General features: G+C 44.8%; 1 protein-coding gene across 5 annotated transcripts in view; it reads right to left on the reverse strand.

The window, feature by feature from the left end:
* USP49 (ubiquitin specific peptidase 49) overlaps positions 1-25,443 on the reverse strand; it is a 96,425-nt gene extending 70,982 nt beyond the window's left edge. Inside the window, exon 1 of one of the 5 annotated variants that reach the window (XM_062186099.1) lies at positions 25,411-25,443. The gene's annotated coding sequence lies outside the window, so the exon portion shown is untranslated. Of the gene's footprint in view, positions 1-8,663; positions 8,737-24,084; positions 24,646-25,199; positions 25,304-25,410 lie in introns of those variants that run through there. The other 4 variants (XM_062186100.1, XM_062186101.1, XM_062186103.1 and 1 more) reach the window with 4 other exon arrangements.
* Between the last annotated feature and the right edge of the window lie 1,616 nt (positions 25,444-27,059).

Below are 27,059 nucleotides of genomic sequence, written 5' to 3' on the forward strand. Positions count from 1 at the left end.
AGAGGGTGAACCAACGGCAAAAAGGAAGACCTTTCTCTCTGTCTCTCTCTCACTATTCATTCTGCCTGTCAAAAAACAACAACAAAAAAACAGAAATGTGATCCACAGGTTTATGAAGCTGTTTAAAAGGCATAGTACATGTCACAAAGGACAGACTAACATATATGCTGGCCAAATGGATCAATGATAGAATTAATTTTTTTTTATTTGACAGAGTTATAGACAGAGAGAAAGGTCTTCCTTCCGTTGGTTCACTCCCCAAAAGGCTGCAACGGCCTGAGCTATGCTGATCCAAAGCCAGGAGCCAGGAGCTTCTTCCAGGTCTCCCACATTGGTGCAGGGCCCAAAGCACTTGGGACATCCTTCATTGCTTTCCTAGGCCATAAGCAGAGAGCTGGATCAGAAGAGGAGCAGCCAGGACACGAACCAGTGTCTATGTGAGATGCCAGCACCACAAGTGGAGACTTATCCCACTATGCCGCCACAGTGCTGGCCCCAAACTTCAATTTTAAAAATGAATTCTTTGGGGCCGGTGCCATGGCTCACTTGGTTAATCCTCTACCTGCGGTGTCAGCATCCCATATGGGCGCCAGGTTCTAGTCCCGGTTGCTCCTCTTCCAGTCCAGCTCTCTGCTGTGGCCCTGGAGGGCAGTGGAGGATGCATGGGAGACTGGGAGGAAGCACTTGGCTCTTGGCTTTAGATCGGCGCAGCGCCAGCCTTTCTCTCTGTCTCTCTCTCTCTAATTCTGCTTCTCAAATAAATAAAATATTTTTAAAAATTTTAAGTTTACCTTAAATTTTACTTCTAAGGCAACATGGTTCCTAACAACTATATAAAAATATATTAAAATATATTAAAAACTTCATGTGGGACCTGACGCTGTGATGCTCTGGGATAGGCTGCCTCCATGATGCCGACATCCCATATGAGCACTGGTTGGAGTGCCCAGCTGCTCTACTTCCAATCTGGCTCCTCACTAATGCACTAAAGCAGCAGATGGCCCAATTACCTGAGTCCCTGCCACCCAGTGTGGGAGATCCAGATGGGAGTTCCAGGTTTCTGGCTTTGGCATAGCCCAATCCCACCATGGAGATATTTGAGGAATGAACCAGCAAATGGAAGATCTCTCTCTGTCTCTCCCCTCTTTGTAACTCTGCCTTTTAAATAAATAAGTAAATCTTAAAAAAAAAATAGACTTCATGTGGCATTTACCAAGGCTAACTGTAATTTTATCATCTCTACACTTCTTAATTTTTGTATTAGAACAAAGCGTTTCATATTGTTTTAGGGTTTTTAAGATTTTTATTTATTTGAGAGGCAGAGTTACAAACAGACAAAGGGAGAGACAGAGAGAAAGGTCTTCCACCCACAGGTTCACTCTCCAAATGGCCGCAATGGTTGGAGCTGAGCCAATCTAAAGCCAGGAACCAGGAATTTCTTCCAGGTTTCCCATGTGGGTGCAGGGACGCAAGCACTTGGGCCATCTTCCACTACTTTTCCAGGCCATAGCAGAGAGCTAGATGGGAAGAGGAGCAGCCATGACCAGAACTGGTGCCCATATGGGATGTCAGTGCTTAAGGCCAGAGCTTTAACCCACTATACCACTTTCAAAAATCTATATATAGTCAATGTAGATGAGAACTAACTACTGATTAAAGTTATAAGACTGATAAAAAACACCAAACCAGCAACACCAAATTCCATTTAGTTTGAAGAACAGCAGTGTCAACAAAAATCACCTTCCATATAACATACACCAGAGTAGTTATTTCATTAGTCTGCTAAAAACTAATCCTGCTTTTTACATGCCCAACATATAATAAATATTATTAACTGGTAGAGTTTAGTTTGCCAGCATATATTCAAATCAATTTTTAAACATTAATTCTGTCATTGCCAAGCATTCCTTATAAATACTATACAATTTTGTGAGCATGGAACAGCAGTTTTAGTGGGGAGAGAATATAGATGAACATTTATTATACTCCTACTAAATACTAAGCTGTGTGAAATATTTTCCCATACATTTGCTCAGTTAGTTCTCACAATGAGTTAGTATCAGTGGCGTTTCAGACAAGGCATGGAAGGTCAGGTTAGTAACGATTAGCACAGGATCTCACAGCAAGGAACAGTAGCATCTAGGTAATTGCTAGGCCCAAGATAATTATGTTGCATGAGTGTAATTCTAACAAGCCTCCATCAATGGCAAGGAACATGAGGGTTAAGTAGTTCTATGCCTGTGGTAGAGCTTAGTTGGCACTTAGCTTTGCTCAAGAAGTTGCAGCTTTGCTGCCACCTGGGAAAACCAGCATCCTACATCCTACATACTAGTTATTCCAACTAGTTCAAGTCCAGGCTATTTGGCTTCCAATCCAGCTTCCTGTTAATGTGCCTGGGAGGCAGCAGATGACAGCCTAAGTACTTGGGTTCCTGGCACCCACTTGGGAGATCTGGATGGAGTTCCTGGCTCCTGGCTTTGGCCTAGTCCAGTTTCAGCTATTGTAGGTATTTGGGGAGTGAACCAGTGGATGAAGAACCCTCTCTCCTTGTCTTTTTTTCTCTCTCTCCTTTCACATAAAGAAAACTCCCATTTTAAAAGACCTAATATTTGTAAAATAAATGCTTTACAAAGGCTCTAATGGACATTACTGAAGATACAATAGGGTTTAAATAAACTGATGGACTATCAGGCAGTGAGAAGCTAGGACTGTAAGGAAAAGATCTAAAGCCTATCGAACATTCCAGCTAAATGTCTAGCAGAAGCAACACAGGCCTCGATGATTCAGAGTAGTCAAAGACAGAAGATAAAAACAGATTTTTTTTTAAAAAATTTTTTTGACAGGCAGAGTGGACAGTGAGAGAGAGAGAGACAGAGAGAAAGGTCTTCCTTTGCCGTTGGCTCACCCTCCAATGGCTGCTGTGGCTGGCACGCTGCGGCCGGCGCACCGCGCTGATCCAAAGCCAGGAGCCAGGTGCTTATCCTGGTCTCCCATGGGGTGCAGGGCCCAAGCACTTGGGCCATCCTCCACTGCACTCCCGGGCCACAGCAGAGAGCTGGTCTGGAAGAGGGGCAACCGGGACAGAATCCAGTGCCCCGACAGGGACTAGAACCCAGTGTGACGGCGCCACAAGGCGGAGGATTAGCCTATTGAACCATGGCACCGGCCTAAAAACAGATTTTTAATAAAAAATTACATATTATCATAAAGCAATACCAAGTTCCTAGCTATGTAAACACTCCATACTTTTTTCATGTATTTCATACAGTTATTGTGGAGTTAGGATGTGTAAAGTGCCAAGAAGGGTCAAGGGTACAAAGTAAGTGCTCAATAAATATTAGCCTATTTTTTTAAAGTATTATTTTGTGGGGCTGGCGCTGTGGCACAGTGGGTTAAAACCCTGGTTCACAGCGCTGGCATCCAGGTGCAGGGGAGACCTGGAAGAAGTTCCTGGCTCCTGGCTTCGGATCAGCACAGCTCCGGCCATTGCAGCCATCTGGGGAGTGAACCAGTGGATGGAAGACCTTTCTCTCTCTCTCTCTCTCTCTCTCTGCCTCTGCCTCTCAAATAAATAAATAATTTTTTTTAAAAAAAGTATTACTTTGTGCAAAAATATACACACAGAGAAAGACTGAAGGCCTTTCATGATTGAACTGTTTGCCTTTCCAGTTTAGAATTTAAAATGTATTAAAGAGAAGTAAAATCTCAACTTTCTTGATCACAGGAGAGTAGACACCTGGGGAGGGCAAAGGAAGGATCACACAGGGACTTCTATGAAATGGTTACTCTAATTCTTGATGTGCTAGTCAGCAACATATACATGTGTGTTTTTTTTTTAAAAAAAAGATTTATTTATTTGAAAGTCACACATACAGAGAGAGAGAAGGAAAGGCAGAGATAGAGAAGTCATCCATCCGCTGTTTCACTTTCCAGTTGGCCGCAATAGCCAGAGCTTCGCTGATCCGAAGCCAGGAGCCAGAAGCCTCCTCCAGGTCTCCCACAAGGGTTCAGGGGCCCAAGGACTTTGGCCATCTTCTACTGCTTTCCCAGGCCATAGCAGAGAGCTGGATTGGAAGTGGAGCAGCTGGGATTTGAACCGGCGCCCATATGGGATGCTAACACTGCTTTTCCCACTATGCCACAGCACTGACCCCCTCTCAGTTATTTCAAACTATGTTTGTGACAGCTTAGCTCAGTCATGGAAAAGTTTCCATTTGGGTTCCACTCAATTCTAAGAGATATTATTTTTCATTGTGGGTTGGTTGCTATAAACGGTGACATTGATTCACTGGGAGTACCACTTTCAGGCCATGAATGTTATCTGGAGTTTGTAAGGAAATTCAAAGGGCTTCTCTTCCAATGTGTTCATTCTCCAAATAAGGGAACACTAGACCTTTAGACTGCAAAAAGCAGGCTTTCCCAACACGTCTTCTGGCTGTTATGTACTACTCACCAATATGACATAAACAAAGGGGCAGAGCCCATTCTTCAATTTCCTCATAATATTGTCTAGAGAGAATGTGAATTTACACCATCAGGATCTATTGAAGATTCAATATGTACCCAAAAAGACATTAGCAGCTACATAGGAGCCCAGTGCTTCAGTCACCAAAGGCAGGTCATAAACACTTGTGAAAGCAAATTTATTCAAAAGTATAAAGTGGGTTTCCGCTCTCCAAGAGGTTTACATAGACAGGAAAACAGTCAAAGAATTCCATATCGACATGTAATGAATTTCAGTGGGGTTCTGGGCAAACTGTACAAAGCACAAAAGATAGAGGGAAGGAAAAATAAGTACAAAGATTTGTGTAAAAGGTTAACATGGAGGAAAGGGTCTTGGAAGACAAGAATTGAGAACTGAGTTTTGAAAAACTGGTAAAGAAATAATTCTAGGAATCAATCATTTCAAAGAAATGTTGAAATTTTCACAACAAATTGCTTCCCTTCTGCACAGTATTTTAAAACTTCAACAAGTATACCAATTTTACCAATTTGTTCTAAATAATTTTACATGATGTAATTGTATTCAGGAAAGAGTTCCCACTGGCCCCAACAAAGAACATTTGGAATCTACTGAGAAGGGAATAGTAGCAGGACATAGGAACTTTTGAAATGCTCAGTATAGATTCTGAATTTACAAGGCCTAAAGCCCAACAGATTATTATCAAGCCCCTTCTATCAGATTCTATTTGCCTCTCAATCAGAAAAATTACTTGTAGCTTAGACAGCACCTTTCTTAGCTCCTCTAATAATGACTCTGTCCTTTGTTCTAGACCCTGTCTAGCGTACTTGGGCCTCATTCCTTTGTAATCATAACCTCTACTCTACCTCCAATGGCTCTACTCCCAACCTGTGTGGACTGATGGTCCTCTTCCCCACTTAATGCTATATAATTGTTCAAACCTGGTTAATGCCACTCTTCGGATCATTGGTTACTATTCTCACTCTGTCTTTTATGACCTTGTCTAAATATGATCAGAGTCGGCAAACTTGGAAGGCTTCCATAGCCTTGGCAACTCATGACGACAGCCTAGGGTGGTTACTGGTGCCATAAACTAGAGTGTCAATTTGTTGGGTCAACAACAGGAGCCACTGTGCACTTGCTCCTCATGTGGGATCTCTGTCCTTAATGTGCTGTACATTTTGATTTGATGCTATAACTAGTACTCAAACAGTATGTTTCACTTTGTGTGTCTATGTGGGTGCAAACTGTTGAAACCTTTATACTAAATTGATCTTCTGTATATAAAGAGAATTGAAAATGAATCTTGATGCAAATGGAAGGGGAGAGGGAGCGGGAGAGGGGAGGGTTGCGGGTGGGAGGGAAGTTATGGGAGGGGGAAGCCATTGTAATCCATAAGCTGTACACTGAAAATTTATATTCATTAAATAAAAGTTTAAAAAAAAAAAAAACAAACAAAAAAAAAAACAAAGAAAACATCTTGGAGCCAGCACTGTGGCTATTGGGTAAAGCTGCCGCCTGCAGTGCCAGCATCCCACACGGGCTTGATTCCTGGCTGCTGCTCCACTTCTGATCCAGCTCCCACCTAATATGCCTGGGAAAGCAACAGAAGATGGCCCAAGTCCTTGGGCCCCTGCACCCACATGGGAGACCCGGAAGAAGCTTCTGGCTACTGGCTTTGGCTTGGCTCAGCTGTTGCAGCCATCTGGGGAGCGAACCAGTGGATGGAAGATCTCTCTCTCTCTCTTTTCCTCTCTCTAACCCTGCCTTTCTTTTTCTTTTTTTTTTTTTTTTAATATTTATGTTATTTATTTGAAAGACAGAGTTACAGAGAGAGGTAGAGACAGAGAGAGGTCTTCCATCCACTGGTTCACTCTCCAGATGGCTTCAACAGCCAGAGCTGCACCGATCCGAAGCCAGAAGCCAGGAGTTTCTCCCAGGTCTCCCATGCAGGTGTAGGGGCCAAAGGACTTGGGCCATCTTCTACTGCTTTCCCATGCCATAGCAGAGAGCTAGATTGGAAGAGGAGCAGCCAGGACTTGAACCGGTGCCCATATGGGATGCAGGCGCTTCAGGCCAGGGTTTTTTTTTTTGACAGGCAGAGTAGATAGTGAGAGAGAGAGACAGAGAGAAAAGTCTTCCTTTGCCGTTGGTTCACCCTCCAATGGCTGCTGCAGCCGGTGCATCGTGCTGATCTGAAGCCAGGAGCCAGGTGCTTCTCCTGGTCTCCCATGCGGGTGCAGGGCCCAAGGACTTGGGCCATCCTCCACTGCCTTCCCGGGCCATAGCAGAGAGCTGGCCTGGAAGAGGGGCAACCGGGATAGAATCCGGCGCCCCGACCAGGACTAGGACCCGGTGTGCCGGCGCTGCAAGAAGGAGGATTAGCCTGTTAAGCCACGGCGCTGCAGGCCAGGGTTTTAACCCACTGTGCCACAGCGCCAGTCCCTCTAACTCTGCCTTTCAAGTAAATAAACAAATCTAAAAAAAAAAAAAGTTCCTCCAGCTTTATGAAAATAACAAATTACTATGTTCAATTATTACATTCATTCCTTCATGTTCACAGATGGAGCGACTTCTTTTTTTAAGATTTATTTTATTTATTTGAAAGGCAGAGTGAAAGAGAGAGGGGCAGAGAGAGAGAGAGAGAGATCTTTCACTGGCTGGTTCACTTCCCAAATGATCACAATAGCAGGGGATGGGCCAGGTCAAAGCCAAAAACCAGAACTCCATCCAGGTCTCCGGCATGGTGGCAGAGGGTCCAAGTATTTAGGTCATCTTTTGCTTCTTTCCAGGCACATTGGCACAGAGCAGGGTCAGAAGCAGGGCAGCCGGGACTCAAACCAGAGCTCTGATACAGGATACAGATTTCACAAGTGGTGGCTTAACCCACAGCACCACAACACCAGCCCTAGAGTAATTTAACTTTCTAAAAAGATGCTAGAAGATGGTCTAAGTACCTGGTCTCTTGCTACCTACATGGGAGAAAAAGATGAAGCTCCTGGCTCCTGCAGCCATTGGGGATTAACTAGCAGATTGAAGCGCTCTCTCTCTCTCTCTCTCTCTCTCTCTCCTCACTCCCACAACTCTGCCTTTCAAGTAAATAAACCCTTAAAAGCATAAATAAATAAAAAGATGCTAAGTTTTGCTAAATAAATTTAAAAATTCAATATCATCAAAATTATAACAAGACTTTTTTTTTCTGGGGCTGAGGAATAACTAAATAAACCTGAACTATTCGTGGGAGAGAAAAGGTCCACAAACAACTACATCAATCTTGAAGAAGAGCAGAGAGGGATTCCTTGCTGCCATCTATTAAGAAACACCAGAATGATGGTATGAGACTAAACATGGTGTGGCGGAAGACCTCATCTAAGGTGTCTAGAAATATGTGGAGCACCATGGATGTCATACTGACTGAGTAGTACTAGTGGCAGTGAGAGCACCAGGGCCAACTATGCCTAAACACATCCACAAAAACAACTGTGTCCCCATTGAAAACAGCTGAGACAAGCGGACCAATGATACAGGATAGAAAAGTGAGAAACCTGATCTACCATAGGATGCTTCCACAAATCAACCAGATAGTTCAGCCAGATTAGTAGTGAGTGGTGGGAAGTCAGGTTCTACAGACGAGGAAAAATAAGGCTGGATCCAAATTTTATACCACATCCAAAGACTGCTCCACGTACATTAGAAACTTAATGCAGGTTAGGGGTGGTGAGTGTGTAACTGGCCTGCCTATTATTGAGTTTAATACATGGCTCTGTTCCTGACTTCAGCTTCCTATTGATGAAGATCCTGGAGGCAGTGGTGATGGCTCAAGTGTCTGGATCCCTGCCACCCACACAGAAGATATGGATTGAGTTCCAGGCTCCCAGCTTTAGCCTCAGCCAGGAGCTATCAGGGCATTTGGGGAGTGCACCTGTGGATGGGAGTTCCCTCTCTGTCTACATGTGCCCCTCTCCCCGGACCCTCATCTCTGCCTCTCAAATGAGAAAAGTAAAGCCATAAAGACCAAAGAAAGAAACTTGGAAAGATGTTCTGGGTGACCTAAGTTCACCAGCTATCTAAGACAAAATATCAAAGCTAAAAAATGATTGGTTTGTGACATCAAAATCAAGCATTTCTTTTGAATAAAGAACACCACAGGGCCGGCGCTGTGGCTCAACAGGCTAATCCTCCACCTGCGGCGCTGGCATACCGGGTTCAAGTCCCAGTCAGGGCACCGGATTCTGTCCTGGTTGCTCCTCTTCCAGTCCAGCTCTCTGCTGTGGCCCGGGAGTGCAGTGGAGAATGGCCCAGGTGCTGGGCCCTGCACCCGCATGGGAGACCAGGAGAAGCACCTGGCTCCTGGCTTTGGATCAGTGCAGTACGCCAGCCACAGCGGCCATTGGAGGGTGAGCCAACGGCAAAGGAAGACCTTTCTCTCTGTCTCTCTCTCTCACTGTCCACTCTGCCTGTCAAAAAAAAAAAGAACACCATGGACATGGACAAAATTAATAGATGACACCCCAGAGGATGATATTTGTACAGTCCAAAACTAAGCAAGAATTATACACATTCTAGTATTTAAAAAAATTCTGTAATTCACAGAAGAGAAAAAGCTAACTAGAATATGACGAAATGTTCAAACTCACTAGTAATTTGAAATTAAAATTAAGATGAGACATTAATTATTAGAATGTAGACAATGCCAAGTGTTGGGGAATTTATAGGAATAGGATGTTGTAGGTTATACACTGATACAACAAACAAGCAGCCTGACAGGCCACAGTGGTGCTCGTGGGTCTGCATCCCAGAGAAATCCTGAAACATGGCCATAATGGACATGGGCAAGACTGTTACTGGTAGCCTAGGTGGTCATTGCTCTGGGAATGGATGTGCATCATAGAATATTATGCTGTAGTTCAGATAGATTAAATCTACAACTAACATGAATAGATCTTAAAGTATAATGTTTAGTAAAAATAATAAAAACCAGAATAAGATCTACAGCATTTTTACAAATAGAATTCTATAGCCAAATTCTACAATAGTGTGGTCTAATGAGAAATTCTGTAATTAAAGATACATAAAAAATCATTAAGTACTTTACAAAAAAGCATACAGAATCAGACACATGTAAAACATATCAGAAGGTGCAAGGATGGGGTAGGAAAATGAGCATGGCAATGAGTGCTGAACAGAGAAAGGCCTGTCTATATCAGTGCTAGACCATACCTAAATTATGGCTGTACAACATCCAAATTCAGAATAATATTTTCATCCATGAATGCATTCATTTCTTCAATAAAAATTTATTGACTATCTCCTAAGTGCCAAGAATTGTGCTTACATAAAAACTTTTCTGCTATTTTGCAGAAATAATTATATGTCTTAACTGGAAATAGAAGAGGAAAATAATTTAAAGATAAATGTATATATGTACTATCATTCTTTTAATTTTTATTGATTTATTTTAAAAGGCCGAGAGAGAGAGTGAGAGAGAGAGAGATGGACAGACATCTCCCATCACTGGATCACTCCCCAAGTGCCTGAATTAAAGCTGACCCAGGCAGAAGACGAGCCAAGAACTCAGTCCAGGTCTTTCACATGGTGGCAAGGACAAAGTACCTGAGCCATCACCTGCTGCCTCCCAGGATGCACGTTAGCAGGAAGCTGGAAATGGGAGTTGCTGGGTCTCACATTCCAGGATGTGATATGGGCATTCCAAGGTGGGGTCAACTACTACACCAAACTCCTGTCTCAGAATCATCATTCTTAAAATACTTTCATAAAATGTAAATATATTTTGAAATTCTTTAAATGATGAGTCAAGGCCAGCGCTGCAGCTCGCTAAGCTAATCCTCCGCTTGCAGCGCCGGCACACTGGGTTCTAGTCCTGGTCGGGGCGCCGGTTCTGTCCCGGTTGCTCCTCTTCCAGTCCAGCTCTCTGCTGTGGCCTGGGGAGGCAGTGAAAGATGGCTCAAGTGCTTGGGCCTTGCACCCTCATGGGAGACCAGGAGGAAGCACCTGGCTCCTGGCTTCGGATCAGCACGATGCGCCGGCCGCAGCGGCCATTGGAGGGTGAACCAATGGCAAAAAGGAAGACCTTTCTCTCTGTCTCTCTCTCTCTCTCACTGTCTAACTCTGCCTGTCCAAAAAAAAAAAAAAAAAAAGATGAGTCAAAATAATAAAAGAATTAGCCCTACATAAATCACTGTCACATCTCAGCACACAGGTACAACACCTTTTCTTGAGGCTTTCAGTGGTGAAACATTGCTTTTGGAGGAGAAATTTTTCTGTTTTATTTGTTCTATGCAATCTCCCCCACCCCCTATTTATTTCAACTGCTCAGGAACACTTCTCAACAGATTCTTGTACTCTAAAGGATTTCACAAGCAGACTGCTGGCTGCCAGCGTAGGTGTTGTAGCTAATATGCTCATTACGCCACACTGCTAACAAAAACTTATTAACACATTCAGTGCAAGTGACACGTGTACTCCACATCCCCCAGGCACAGAAAATGACATTTTAAAATAGAATTAACTGTTCCCCCTCCCTTTTTAATGTCTCATAATGAAAACGCCACAAATCGTAAATGTTAATTAGTATACATGGCAGTGTTTCAGGTTTTTTTTTAATTTTTAAAAGTTTTTATCTTCATTTTTTTTTAAAAAAGGCAGAGACAGAAAGATCTCTATCAGCTGGTTCATTCCCCAAATGCCCACAATAGCCAGAGCTGAGCTAGGATGTGCTAAAGTCAGGAGCTCACAACTCAATTTGGATCTCTAATGTAGGTGGCAAGAATCCAGGTACTTAAGCCATCATCTGCTGCCTCCCAGGGTACACATTAGTAGGAAGTTGGATCAGAAGCAAGGGAGTGGGGCCAGCACTGTGGTGTAGCTGGTAAGACTGCTGCCGGCGACATCAGTATCCCATATGGGTAACGGTTCAAGACCTGGCTGTTTCACTTCCCACCCAGCTTCCTGCTATTGGCTTGGGAAAGCTCCCCACTCCTGGCTTCAGATCAGTCCTGCTCTGGGCACTGCAGCCATTTGGGGAGGAAACCAGCAGACGCATCGTGCTGATCCGAAGCCAGGAGCCAGGTGCTTCTCCTGGTCTCCCATGGAGTGTAGGTTCCAAGGACTTGGGCCATCCATTGCACTCCCGGGCCATAGCAGAGAGCTGGCCTGGAAGAGGGACAACCGGGATAGAATCCGGTGCCCCAACTGGGACTAGAACCCGGTGTGCCGGCACCGCAAGCAGAGGATTAGCCTATTGAGCCTCGGCGCCAGCCTTATCATTGATTTTAAAACCCTACCAGTTGGCCCCAGCTTCCACTATATCCTTTCTGTCCATTCTCAAATACCTCATGAATGCAACTCTTCTTTCTCAGGCCATCCTCCTTCTGCTCCCTTACTACAGAATATTGCTTCATGAAAATAATCTCAGTTAACTAGCCTACCCTCACATGCTTTTTAAAATTAAACTCTATACATAGATGAGTAGATGGAGTAGTAAGTGAATACTTATCTACCAGAAAAAGGAGCATTTTTATCCCAGTTCTTACATTTTACAAAACTAAGAATCTTTTTTTAAAAAATATTTGAGGGGCCAGTGTTGTGGCACAGGGGGTTAAACTGCCATCTGTAATGCCAGCATATTTGAGTCTGGGCTGCTCTGCTTGTTTCTTTTTCTTTATTTGAAAGGCAGAATTACAGAGGGGGAGAGAGGGAAAGACAGAGAGACAGAGATTTTCCATATCCTGGTTCACTTCCCAAATGGCCACAACTTCTGGGGCTGGGGCAGGCTGAAGCCAGGAGCCAGGAACTCCATCTGGGTCTCCCATGTGAGTGGCAGGGGCCCAAGCACTAGGGCTATCTTCCACTGCTTTCTCAGGTGAATTAGCAGGGAGCTGAATGGGAAGTGGAGCAGCCGGGACTTGGACTGGCATCCACACGGGATGCTTATACTACAGGTGGCAGTTTAACCAGTTATGCCACAATGCTGGTCTCAATGCTCTGCTTCTGATAGCTCCCTGCTTACACACCTGGGAAAGCAGAAGATGGCCAAGTACTTGGGCCACCCACAAGGGAGACCAGAATGGAGTTCCTGGCTCCTGGCTGGCTATTGTAGTCATTTGGGGAGTGAACCAGCAGATGGAAAATCTCTTTCTCTGTCTTTCCCTCTCGCTCACTCTGCCTTTCAAATAAATCTTTAAAAAGAGACAGACAGACACAGACAGACAGATGGAGAGAGAGATCTTTAATCTGCTGGTTGACTTTCCAAATGGCTGCAACAGCCAGGGCTGGGCCAGGCCAAAATCAACAGCCAAGAACTACATCCTGGTCTCTCACATGGATGATAATGACCCAAGCACTGGGCCATCTTCCACTGTCTCCCCAGGCACGTTAGCAGGGAGCTGGATCAGAAGGAGAGGAGCCCAGACTGGAACTCACATTCAGATTTGGGATGGCAGTGTTGCATGCAGTGGCTTAACCCACTGTACCACAGTCCAACTCCCCCCGCCATGGAATATTCTAAACACAAATGTTCCATAACATTATTTTCATAACTTAACAATAGATATCTTTCCACATCAGCAAAAAGATATATTTTGTATTCTCAACAGATAAATGGTATTCTACTATGTGACCCATCACACATTATTTATCTTTAAGTCTCTAAATGACAAACTTCTTTTTTTTTTTTTTAACTATAACAAATAGCTAAGACATGGAATTGCAGGGTCTCAGGGTATATACATTTTTTTTTCAAAGATTTTATTTATTTATTTGAGAGGCAGAGTTACAGACAGTGAGAGGGGGAGACAGAGAGAAAGGTCTTCCTTCTGTTGGTTCACTTCCCAGATGACCACAATGGCTGGAGATGTGCCGATCTGAAGTCAGGAGCCAGGTGCTCCTTCCTGGTCTCCCATGCAGGTGCAGGGGCCCAAGCACTTCGGCCATCTTCTACTGCTTTCCCAGGCCATAGCAGAGAGCTGGATTGGAGGAGGGGCAGCCGGGACTAGAACTGGCACCCATATGGGATGCCAGTGCCCCAGGTGGAGGATTAACCTACTGCACCACAAAGCCAGCCCTCTCAGGGTATATACATTTTAAATTCCAACAGACACTGCCAAATTTACCTCCAAGAAAACTTGTATTCCTGCCAATAGTATATGACAGTTCCAGCTCTCTCACATCCTCATCTACTACTGGCTATCACTGGCTTTATAAATCTTTGTCAATCTGAAAGGTAAAAGTGGTAATTATGTGTTTTATTTTATATTTATTTAAGTGATTAAGATTATTGAATTCACAGCTCAAATAGATATTTTATGGTTCATTTTTAGTTTAACTTTATATTCAGAGGACCAACTCTATGTTAAGTACAGATTTCAACAGTTTACACACACATACAACAGATAGAGTACAGTTTAAGCATAAGTTTTGCAGTTAATTCTCATAGTACAACTCATTAAGGATGGAAATTGTCCTACATGGGGAGTAAGTGCACAGCGATTTCTATTGGTCCTTTAACAATTAACACTCTTATTTATGACATCAGTGATCACCCGAGGCTCTTGCCATGGCTGCCAATCAAATAGATTTTTAATTTATTATTATTTGTAGGGTAAGCTGAACTGCACATGGAGAAAAAAATTCAAGAACCACATTACAAGTATAACTGGAAGTGGCTGGCGCCGTGGCTCAATAGGCTAATCCTCCGCCTGCAGCGCCGGCACACTGGGTTCTAGTCCCGGTCGGGGTGCCGGATTCTGTCTTGGTTGCCCCTCTTCCAGGCCAGCTCTCTGCTATGGCCAAGGCAGTGGAGGATGGCCCAAGTGCTTGGGCCCTGCACCCCATGGGAGACTAGGATAATGCACCTGGCTCCTGGTTTCGGATCAGTGCGATGCGCCGGCCGCGGCAGCCATTGGAGGGTGAACCAACGGCAAAAGGAAGACCTTTCTCTCTGTCTCTCTCACTGTCCACTCTGCCTGTCAAAAACAAAACAAACAAGTAGAACTGGAAGTCTGCTAATGTTTAACCAATTTAGGATTTGGGCATAGAGAAAACAATAACACTAACCACAATCGGGAATAATATCTTCATTAAAGAACACTAACCTTCCACTTGAAAGGCATTATTTTGTTTTGTTTTTTTAAAGGCAGAGTTACAGAGCGGCAGAGGCAGAAAGAGAGAGAGAGAGGTCTTCCATCTGCTGTTTCACTCCCCAAATGATCTGAACTAAAGCCAGGAGCTTCTTCTGGGTCTCTCACATGGGTGCAGGGGCCCAAGGACTTCGATTATCTGCTGCTTTCCCAGGCCTTAGCAGAGAGCTGGGCTGGAAGTGGAGAAGCTGGGACTCCAACTGGCACTCATATGGGATGCTGGCACTGCAAGTAGTGGTTTCACCTGCCAAGCCACAGCCCTGGGCCTGAAATGCACTGTTACAAGATCTTCAAGCTAGGCCATACATTTTTTTTTTTTTTTGACAGGCAGAGTGGACAGTGAGAGAGAGACAGAGAGAAAGGTCTTCCTTTTGCCGTTGGTTCACCCTCCAATGGCCGCTGCGGTAGCGCGCTGCGGCCGGCGCACCACGCTGTTCCGATGGCAGGAGCCAGGTGCTTATCCTGGTCTCCCATGGGGTGCAGAGCCCAAACACTTGGGCCATCCTCCACTGCACTCCCTGGCCACAGCAGAGAGCTGGCCTGGAAGAGGGGCAACCGGGACAGGATCGGTGCCCCGACTGGGACTAGAACCCGGTGTGCCGGCGCCGCAAGGCGGAGGATTAGCCTGTTGAGCCACGGCGCCGGCCACTAGGCCATACATTTTAGACACATTTCTATAAAGAGTATATTCGGGGCTGGCACTGTGGTATAGTAGACTAAGCCTCCAACTATGGCAGTGGTATCCAATGTGGGCGCCAGTTCCTGTTCCAGCTGCTCCTACTGATCTAGCTCTCTACTTATAGCTTGAGAAAGCAGTGGAAGACGGCCCAAGTCCCTACACCCATGTAGAAAACCAGGAAGAAGCTCTTGGTCCCTGGCTTCAGATTAGCTTAGCTCCGGCCATTGCAGCCATTTGGGGAGTGAACCAGTGGATGGAAGACCTTTGTCTCTCCGTCTCTCTGTCTCTAACTCTACCTCCCAGATAAATAAAATATATATTTTTTAAAGTGTACACTCAATTCCATTGTCCTGTACTCACTTTTTTTTTTAAAGGTTTTTTATTTATTTATTTGAGAGGTAGAGTTACAGACAGTGAGAGGGAAAGACAGAATGAAAGGTCTTCCATCTGCTGGTTCACTCCCCAAATGGCTGCAATGGCCAGAGCTGCGCCGATCCAAAGCCAGGAGCCAGAAGCTTCTTTCTGGCTCCCACGTGGGTGCAGGAGCCCAAGGACTTGAGCCATCTTCTGCTGCTTTCCCAGGCCACAGCAGAGAGCTGGGTGGGAAGAGGAGCAGCCGGGACTAGAACAGGTGCCCATTTGGGATGCCAGTGCCGCAGGCGGAGGATTAAACTACTGCGCCACAGTGCCGGACCCTGTACTCACTTTTTATCTTTGCTTATAACATACCTCTAATCAGTTAGCTTACTGTTATTTTACTTTTTTATATGCAATATTGCTTATTAGTTTGCCCTTTTACTACTTCTAGATGTTAAGTTATAAGATATAGTTAGTTAAAAAAAAAAAGAGTACAGTTAGTGTCTAACCATGATCATTGGATATAATTAAGATAGCTGATGAAGGTGGTTATTCAGAACACAGAAAAAGGAGAGTAAGAGAAGTATGTTAGCAGTGCTATTCGTAGGGATGTTCAAGGCATTCTGGTTTATAAGAACAAAATAGTACAGTTTCACATACTTTATGAACTGTACATAAATGAGATGACCTCTATTCACAAATGCTGGCTCACTGTCAATGACTTAAATGTCCACGATTATACTGCTATCAGCAATGACAGCTGAACAGAGAGCTATTCACATATTTTCTTACCTGATTCTTTGTGGCCACCTCCAGGTAACAATTTTTGTCAGGGAGAATCTAATTAGCCCTAACAGGGACTTTGACCTTATTATCCTGATAAATTAGTATCCATAACTGCAAAAATAAGTATCACAAATCATCTGGCATTCTAGAAAGGCTTTTGGCTCAAAGCTGGTAAATCAGTAAATCTCTATCTACACTTCTTTTCATTTTTCAGTGAAAATTTATATTCACAAAACTAACTGATGCTTGAGATTTTATTTCAAAGTCATACGGCCCATCCAAGTGAACACATGACAGATCCTACACATCTTTCCCATGTCAGAGATGGAAAGAAAGAGATAAAGCAGCAGGCAGGAAAGAGCAGAACACCAACGTAACAAAGTGTTAGCCAAGGTCTGAATTATCTTTGGGACACTCCACTGCATTCTGAAAAAGCTGACACAATGGCAGAGCGCATCCTTCCTTTGGAGAGATAGGAGCGTCATGTGAAAGATCTTCCTAACTCACTCGCAACAGTGCCACCCCCCACCCCCACCCCATAACTTGCTGAGCAAGAGAAGCTCTGCTGGGTTCTAAAGACAATGACTGGAGCTCTGTATTCTGAGAGGTAGCAGAGAAGACCAGCTCCCTGGGCTCTAAACTCCGCCAGACTGCCCTGCTAATCCTCTCCAAATCCTACAACGTGGGAGTGGGGGTGGGGTGGGGGGCAGAACAGAAAGCAATCCCAAATTGAATCAAGGACAGTAGCTGTGGGCTACAGAAGGTTACAACACTCCTACTTGAATGGGGGAGGCAGATGATGGAGAAGGGGAACGACGTATACAAAAGCCTTTCGAGCACATCTTCAAAAACACAATACAAAAATGAATTTTATCCCCGATCCTTCTGATGTGCTAACCAACATCTGGCCCCCAGTCATGCGCCAGCCCTGGCTGCACGGAAGGCACAGAGAAGCAGGCATTTTCACACAGCAAGGCTGGAAGAGACGCTACTAGAGAGTAAATCACTAATTAGCTCCGTAGAAGACAAAGAGAGAAAATACCTGTCACAGAACGCTGTTTACAACTTGACACGTAATAAAAACAGGCCTGAAAATTTCAGCACCCCTTACTTTCCAGACTTCTATTAACATGTGAATGGAAAAGGACCCGTGTCATAGTTGCAAAAAACTGCCCATGTCTCAGAAACAATAATGCGTGACTACAAAGAATGCTTTCCAAATAATTTGTAATTTTTTCTCATCCTTGTGAAAGGGAAGATTTTTAATTATTTCGATGAGCTTTAGTAAGGAGTTATATTTCATAGCTTTGATAATCACTTAAAAGGGGGCGGGGAAGCCCACAAGTGCTAGAATTAAATTTATCAGAATTCAGCTTATATTTTTTTCACTTAAACCTTGGACAGCCCTTTGCAGATCACATCTTTATCAAGTGGATAGACTATCATTTAAATGAAGGGTGCATCAAGGTTCTTAGATTCTTATTTTAAAATCTTTTAAAATAACTTAAATTTATCATTTAAATGAAGGTTAAGGATGACAGGAGATGGGAAGGGGGTCAGCTAAATTTCTTTATATTATAACAAATGAAAAGGCTCCCCAAATTTAGGGTTATTTTGGGGGGAGTTAATAAAATGTTACAATATTTCTATTTGGACCCTCACCATGAGGCAATCCTATTTGTATTAATCCCAGCCAATGTTCTTAAAGCAATATATTTAGCACTTTGATCTTTTCAGGCTCCTTGAAAGGACCTAAAAGATCTTCAAAATATGTGTTTCCTCTAAATTTTTCTTGGTCATGTGTTGAAAGGACCTGTGGCTTCTGTTTCTCACACAATAATACCCAGACCTCATGGACAGCTAGCATGTCCCACCAGAGGGATGCATGACCACATGGTTTCTGCTGATAGGAGAGGCCTATAAACCCTTTATTCACTAGTGAAAGAATCTTTTTCAGATCCTGCTGAAAGACGGCAAACCACAAAACCACAAGATGCACTCTAAATCCAATCTTGAGATTTTTGCTTCAAGTGCTTGATTAAAATCAAACATACGTCAAACTTCCTGTTTCTTCCCTTTTGGAAAAAAACAAATTAAGGTTTTCATATGTATTTTCTTTAATTTAACTTGTTTAAAAATACTCAAGTGAGAAAATGATAAAGCAAATGGGCAAAATGGAAACAACTGGTGAATCCTTGCATCATTTCTGTAGCTTTTAACTTTGAAAAATTGTGGAAAAAAAAAATCCAAAGTCACTGGGTCAATGCTAGGAGTACAGGTTCGAGTCCCAGCTGCTTTGTTTCCTAACCAGTTCCCTGTTAATTCATCTGGGAAAGCAGCAGAAGACAGCCCAAGTACCAGGGCCACCTGGATGAAGTTCTGAGTTCCTGGCTTTCAGCCATTTGGGGAATGAACAAGAGCTAAAAGATCTCTCTTTCTATCTCTCCCTGAGATCCTCTCTGTCACTCTGCCTTTCAAATTAATAAAAGTATAAAACTCTAAAAAAAAAAAAAAACAGATTTTGTTCCATTTTTTTTTCAAAATAGCAACAATCTTTCAACTGCAAACCTGTCAGAGATTGTAACATGTACAGGTTTTCTAGCTAGAAAGGTAGACAGGTAATCTGCAATAGAGTAAGTCATTTTTAAATTGGTTTGGGGTTGTTTTGTTTTATAAATACAAACTTGAAATGGAAAAAATAGAAGCATTCTAAGAACTCTGATATAATCTTTGCATTATACAAAACCCTTATGGGTGTTTGTCCCAGGAATTGGAAAAAAAAAAAAAAAGTCTAGAAAGGAATGGAGCTATTAACTGAGGTTAATAACAGAATCAAAGGGATACCTTGAAGACTGGCAAACAGGATCCTCTAAGAGATGAACTAACCAGTACTACTGAGGGCATGACCTCACAAGAGTTAAGTGGAAGCAACACCAGAGCATAGCCTCTGCCAGCAAAATGCCAAGGTTCAAACCCCATTCCCACCACTTGGCAGAGTTCTATTTTTGAACTAAAATAAAGATTACATGTATCATTGGGATAACACCTGACCCCAGAATAGCATCATTTGTACAAAAGATTATCAATTATTAAACAAGTAGTTGTAAAAATATCTGAGTATCAGGGCTGCCATTTAGTGCAGTGGTTAAGATGTTGCTTGGAGAGAAAGCATTGGGTTTATTGATTAGAAATCTGACAGGGCCGGCGCCATGGCGCAGTAGGTTAATCCTCCACCTGCAGTGCCAGCATTCCATATGGGCGCTGGTTCTAGTTCCGGCTTCCTCTTCCAATCCAGCTGTCTGCTATGGCCTGGGAAAGCAGTAGAAGATGGCTCACAGCTTGGGCCCCTGCACCCACGTGGGAGACCAGGAAGAAGCTCCTGGCTCTGGATCTGCGCAGCTCCGGCTGTTGCAGCCATCTGGGGAGTGAACCAACGGAAGGAAGACCTTTCTCTCTGTCTCTCCCTCTCACTGTCTGTAACTCTACCTCTCAAAATAAATAAATAAAAATCTTAAAAAAAAAAAAAAGGAAAACTGATTGGCATGGTGGGTAAAACTGCCGTCTGTGGCACCAGCATCCAATTTGGGCACTGGTTTGAGTCCTGGTTGCTCTACTTCTGATCTAGCTCCCTGTTGGTGGCCTTGGAAAGCAGTGGTACATGGCCCAAGCATTTGGGCCCCCGTACTCACATGGGAGACCCAGAGGAAGCTCCTGGCTCCTGACTTTGGACCAGCCCGGCTCTGGCCATTGAGGTCATATGAGGAACAAACCAGCAGATGGAAGAGCTCTCTCTGTTTCTCCCCCACCCTCTTTGTAACTCTGCCTTTCTTTTCTTATTTTTATTTTTATTTATTTTTTTATTTGATAGGTAGAGTTATAGACAGTGAGAGAGAGACAGAGAGAAAGGTCTTTCTTCTGTTGGTTCATTCCCCTAATGGCCGCTACGGCCGGCGCTGCGCCAATCCGAAACCAGGAGCCAGGTGCTTCCTCCTGGTCTCCCATGCGGGTGCAGGGACCCAAGCACTTGGGCCATCCTCCGCTGTCCTCCTGGGCCACAGCAGAGAGCTGGACTGGAAGAGGAGCAACCAGGACAGAACCGGGGGTGTCAGCACCACAGGCGGAGGATTAGCCAAGTGAGCCACGGCGGCAGATCAACTCTGCCTTTCAAATGAGTAAATAAATTTTAAAAAATAAAATAGAAAACTGCTAGGGAGGGCAGCATCCCATATCAGAGTATCTGCTTGGAGCCCTGGCTTCACTTTGAATTACTGTTTCCTGCTAATGTACATCCTGGGAAGCAAGAGGTGATCATTCAAGTACTTTGGTCCCTGACACCCATGTGGGAAAACTGAATTGGGCTCTAAACTCCTGGCTTTGGCCTGGCCTAGTTCCAGACATTGTGGGTATTTGGGGAGTCAATCAGTGGGGATAAGAACTCTGTGTGCCTGCCTTTCAAGTAAAGTACAAATTTGTTTTAAAAAATTTATTATTTATCTAAAAGGCAGAGTTACAGAGAGGTGGAGGCAGAGAGAGGGGTCTTCCATCTGCTGGCTCACAGGCCTCAACAGCCAGACCTGGGCCCATATGAAGCCAGAAGCCAGGAGCTTCTTCTGGGTCTCCCACGTAGGTGCAGGGACCCAACGACTTGAACCATCTTCTACTGCTTTCCCAGGCCATAGCAGAGTTGGATTGGAAGTGGGGCAGCCAGTACTTGAACTGGCACCCATATGAGATGCCCGCACTGCAGGCGGCGGCTTTACCTCCTCTACCACAGCGCCGGCCCCCAAGTGAAATACAAATTTTAAAAAGTGTTTTTTTTTTTTAATCCCATGTGGGAGTACCTGGTTTTAAGTACCAGTTCTGATACCCAATTTAGCTTCCTGCTAAAGTGTATCCTGGGAAACAAGAAGGTATTTTGGTCCCTGTCACTCACATGTCACCCATGTGCCACCCACAAGGAAGACCTGGATTGAGTTTTTGGCTCCTAGTTTTGACCTGGCTCAGCTCAAGCAGTTGAAGGCATTTGGGGGAGTGAACCAGCTGTTGGAAGATCTCTCTCTGTTTCTGTTTCTCTGTCCATCAAATAAACAAAAATTTTAAAAATTAAAGAAATGTCTGAGTATAACCTTCAGCAAATGAATCTCAGGAACCCTGTATTTCAGTAGATGTAAAACAGGAATAGTAATAGTACCTTCCTCATAGGATTGCTGTGAGGAGTAAACGATTTACAATTTGCAAAGTGTTTCATCAGTGTCTCAAACAGAACACAAGCGTTATATGTGGATTAGCCATTATCATCAAGTTTATGAAGAATAATGTCCTACCAATACCATAGTAAGCAGATACTTTCTTTACTCAAAAATTGAGAATGGGGCAAGAGAAGAAATACAGATAGAGCATTATGTGTCTGCAAGTGGACAGCAGACAGACTCTCCAGAGAGACCATCATCAAGTGCTGAGAAAGATTATCTACAAAGGCTGCCACAACACTGCTTAAGATTTATAGGAAAACAGGATAAACTTTTATCTACCTGGATGATTTAAGTAGGATAGTGACTGAAGTTGCAGGATAAACTAGAGGTTCTGTCAAGATCTCTTTCCATCCAAAGACCCTACGATTAACCAGAAAAATATTGAATTATGTACAACCTACCCATCCAAACCTGAAAAGATAAACTAAAAGCCCTTTGCTTTGCACACAAGATTTTAGACAAGATAAAGTTAAATTGGGTAGAATTTTACTTGATCAATAAATGAAAACAAAGCCTGAATTTGTCATTAGAGTCTTTACTGAGAAACAGTATTATCAGAATGAAAAAAAATCCATTTTTGGTTTTAGAAATACCAATTGAGAACTAACCATTCACAACTAGAATCAGTGGTTCAGCACATATTGGTTCCATACAGGAAAAAAAGGCAGGACCCATTCTTAGTTGACCTTATATTGTCTTCCTTTCCATTATCAAATAATTTATATAAAGATACCAGGTTTAAAACAATTCCATTATTTAAAATGGCAGTACCATACATGCATAATACAACCTAGTACTAGTGTCAGACCAAACACATCTACAACAGAAGGGAATTTGCATATACATTTCACAGAAACAGGTGTCTCATATCAAAGTTACTTTTTATCTTGAAAGTTAACATTTTCAGATTAATCCTCTTAAAACTTAGCAGCAAAACTACTAATTTTTAAAAATTCCCTGTTAAATTTCCAAATCAATCTGGTCACCTTGAACACATACTTAACAGAATCCATGAAACAAACCATGAACTAAATACTATGCCATGTACAGAGTCAGCAGCTGAATCCAGAAAGCATATGATTCTAAATTATTCACAAAAATCAATAACCAGTGTTTGATATCCACAAATCAAAACCGAATTTTTGCTAACTGTGCTGCAAAGCTAACTTAGCTATTTATACAAACACCCACAAAACAGTAAAATTTACACAACTCTGATGAAAAAAAAGTATGTGTGTGCTTCTGAATATAAACTAATAAAATACTCCAAATATATTCAAGAGCAGTACATTTTTAACCTAAGTAAATTATGTGCTATTCTTTGTTTCCACCAAATGCAAAGTAATATTTTCAGCTGAATGTAAAAGCTTCAGAATAAAAATCACTAAAATTAAATTCCAAGTAAGAATAACCTAAATTTTGTCCAAATTTCTTATCTTCCTTCTAATTTCCAAGTGTCCTAAATACCAAATGCTTTTAGAAAAATTAATATTAATTAATACATCCTTCTTTATTTACAACCATAAAACAAGGGGGCAGTGGAGCTGTCCAAGCCTCCACTCAGACAAGGCTTGCAATCTTATAGGGAATTTTCTTCATAAAAATTTCTCACAAATTCATTATTTAACCTAAGAGATAAGTCCATCACTCTAAAATTCCCCACCAGTCCACAATTCTCCCTCTCATTCCATTCTGCTAATTCTACTATGGTGTGAGACGTCCCACACAAAGCTAAAGGCAGCTTAGGAACTCAATACCCTCACAGCCCTGATTTAAATCTCTCGCCCAGTAAACTTCCCTGGTTGGTTATTTGCCTTTCTCTGAAATGAGTTTTCAATATTCTCCAGCCACTGAAAACAACTCAGCAGAAAGCTGGTTGATTAATCGAAACAAAACAGATTCTCATCTTTCTCCATCCCAACAGCAGTATGTTCTCCATGGAAGATGAAAACGCTGTCGATAAAGCACTCAGCCCAAGCGCCTGTCAGGTACAATGCTGCTAAAATGCCAAAACTATCACACTACACAGGCGCCCTGTAAATAAACACAGCCCGTTCTCCTATTATTACAACACTAGTGAAATGCAGAGGTTTTCAACACCCCAGGCTGATGCTTGATCATTCACACAGGAACAAAATCAAATCAAAATGGGTCTCATGTTTTCAAAGTGGACGTGAAAGTCGAATCAAAAGCAATTAAAGGTGGAAGCGGATCTAAGATTCCTTGAAGAGAGAAAGAGGTTTCTGGAATTTCCTACTTTTAGGGACAAAAGGACTCACAGTTTCAACACACAGTTCCCAACAAAGAATTCCTTTCCTGCATCCCTCCCACCCCCGCCTCCGCCCCTACTTTTTAGCGTTCACCCCTGCCTCTAGGTCCCCTTTCACTCACCATGGTTCCTCCTCTTCTGCACAGGGGCTCCCCTACACTGGGTCCCTCACGCCAGCCTTCCGGCCCTGACCCTCGCACGCCTTCTGGAGCCTCTCCCTGCCACACGCACGTTCGATTCCCGCCCTGCGCGCTCTACTCGAGTTCGACATCCATCAGTGTCCCTTCACCCGGTTGTCCGCCTCACTCCCCCACCTCGTCCTCTACACGCGGGGGCCCATCTCTGCCCTGCCCCTCTGGTCGACTGCGTGTAGCCCTCTCCCCACCTCACTGTTTTGTTTGTTTGTTTTTTACCGTGGATCCCGGGGAAGCTTTTCCATTAGCGTAATTCCCCAGTTACCCTGGTCCCAGACGGCCATCACTTCTTGCACCTTTACTCTGTCGGCTTTTCTGGTCCCGGAACTGTCTTACAAACGCCCATCTCTCATCAGCCTCTCGCCCTTCCACTGGGCTCTTACTCCTGCCCCTACCTGGTTGCAGTCCAGGGTCTCATTGGCCCTCCCTCACTTTCCAGAAGGTACGCCCACTGCCCACCTCCTACCCCATGCCTCTCTCAGACCCTCGCCAGCGGTCCCCGGCCCACCGCCGGTCCTTCAGCTCATCGCGCTCTGCTCTAGTTCACACCCTTGTCACGTCTGGCTCTTAATCACTCTCTCTCTCCCTACCCCAACTACTGCTAACCCGGGGCTGCCCCTCCTTGTCCTTCGCTTCCAACTCCCACCCCGGCACCCCTCACCTCGGTACACCCCCGCGCTTCCACCTACCCCGGAGCCCGCCGCCCAGCCCGGATCCTCCCAGCCCTGCCCGGGCTTCCCTGACGCCCACCCTGCTGTGTGCCTCCTGGGCTGGCTTCTCCTCACTCCTGCTCTCCCTGGGTCTAACCCTTTCTCCCCTTAATCCTCATCTCGTTCTTAGCCCGGGTCCCCTCAGAAGCCCCCAAGCCTCCCCTCCGCTCTCGCCTCAAGGCTTGTACCCCAAACCCAATCGTTGCCCACCCCGCCAAAACGAAGGGCCCGCACGCCCCTACTCCCGCCGGCCCCCGCCCCGGGCGCCCCCGGCCCGCCGGCGCCGCGGTCCCGCCCCCTGCCCGCCGCTCCTCCCGCCCGCGAGGCGCGCACCGCCTTTGTCGCCCCTCACCCGGTGTGTGAGGATTTTGCTTCTTTAAGGGGGAGGGCTGGAGTGCCGGAGCCTCCTGTCCCCGCCTCCGCGTGTTAGAATGGGCTCCCGGGCCGTCGCGGCCTCCCCGTCCCCGTCCCCCACCCCCCGGAGCTACCCCCTCCGCTGCCTGCCCACCGCCTCCGCCCCCTCCCCGGGCCCCCCTCTATTTACCGCCATCATCAGCACGCGCGAGCTGTCACCAGGGCGCGAGACAACCGAACAGGCCCCGCCCCCTGCCCGCCCATTGGCCCGCCCGCCGGAGCCCCGCCCCTCGAGCCCCGCATTGCGCCAACGGCGCAGCGCTGGGCCCAGACCCCGGCACCGACGCTCTCCAGGAGGGTTCGCGCCCTGGGCGCAAAGTTTAGGGTCAGCCAGAAACGCGCGGCCGGCTAGAGCCTGGCGTAAGGGGCGGCGGCGTAGACCGGCGTTGTGAATCGCGGGACGAAGTTTGGTTGAAGCACAGGAGGGTAAATAAGAAGGTTTCCAGACAAAGAGACTCTTAAAGGTACAGAGTCTTATGTCCGCCCTTCCTCCTTAAAGGGCCAGACTCCCGAGACCATCTCCGCCCCCTTCTCCCCTGCCCGTCATTCCGGGGTACAGTACGGGAGTTGTACACGTACCCTTCGTGGCCCACCTTTAACATCTCTCCACACTGTGAAGGGGCAACGCCTTCCTCACTACCCTGTTTTTGTTTTGTTCTGGGAAAATACTTGCTCTTTCTTTAACGGTGTCGTTCCCAAAGAATCAGCCAACGGCACTGTGGAGCTTCCTCAGACAGCGTTTGTGAAAGTTACCATTGGCTCCCGGGCGGGCGAGCACGTGTCGGACTTATGCCACTGATGACCCAGGCGGGATTCAGCTGTTTTATGGAAATCCCTCTGAGGACCAGGACTTCGCCGGAAGTTCAGCAGATCAGGGGCTTGGGAAATAAACCCGACTGAGTCGGGAGTGGCCCCTAAGGACTTCTAGGGGAATGGGGATGGAAACGGCACAGCAGCTCGTTCTACAAAAGGCTCTCTTCCTGGTCGGTCTCTGACATAAATTGCGGGGTGCAGTGTCACACCAACACTGTTGTAACCGGACACATGGGAAGGCAAGTGATCATATAAGGACAAGTAACAGAAACATACATGATCAGCTCCAGTCGCTCAAGGCTACCATATGTAAGTATGACAGGGAAGCACCAAAGGACAACAAAGGAAGCAGAAACTGCAGCGGCTGGGGCCGAGTTAACAGTGAAAGGCCTTCTGAGGGCAAAGAGGTCTGAATGAAGGGGAGAGTGTGGAGCGGTTTGGTTTCCTTTGGTCAGGATTTGTCCTGTGGTTCAGGAGCTCAGAGCACTCCCTTTGTTGTCTTACAACCATTCAAAGTTCTTACATTGTAACTCCTCAATTGTCTACTTCCCAACCTCTGAGAAAATTCTTGAAGAAGAGATCGTATCAAGGTGCTTTGTTCAGTGAAGAATTTTGCTGGCAGAAAAGTCGTTCAAGGGGAACAAATTCTCAGTGCTTTGAGCATGTTTGTAGATCAGTGGTTCTCAAAAGTGTGGCTAGGGAAGGGAGCCCTGAGGATACCCGAGACCCTTTAAGGCAGCCACTGAGATCAAAACTGTTCTCTCTGGGATGACATTTGCACGATGGTAAAGTTGCTTCTACCTTAGCACAAATCAAGGCCATGATATAAAACGTACTATCTATCTATATATGATATAAAACGTATTCTCGACTGACACTGTAAAAACATGTATGTTTCACTTAAGCAGGCCTGTGAAACTATGTATTTTATTTATTTATTTATTTATTTGACAGGCAGAGTGGACA

The sequence above is a fragment of the Lepus europaeus genome, chromosome 3 (assembly GCF_033115175.1).
Source record: "Lepus europaeus isolate LE1 chromosome 3, mLepTim1.pri, whole genome shotgun sequence".
In the NCBI taxonomy this organism is placed as follows: Eukaryota; Metazoa; Chordata; class Mammalia; order Lagomorpha; family Leporidae; genus Lepus; species Lepus europaeus.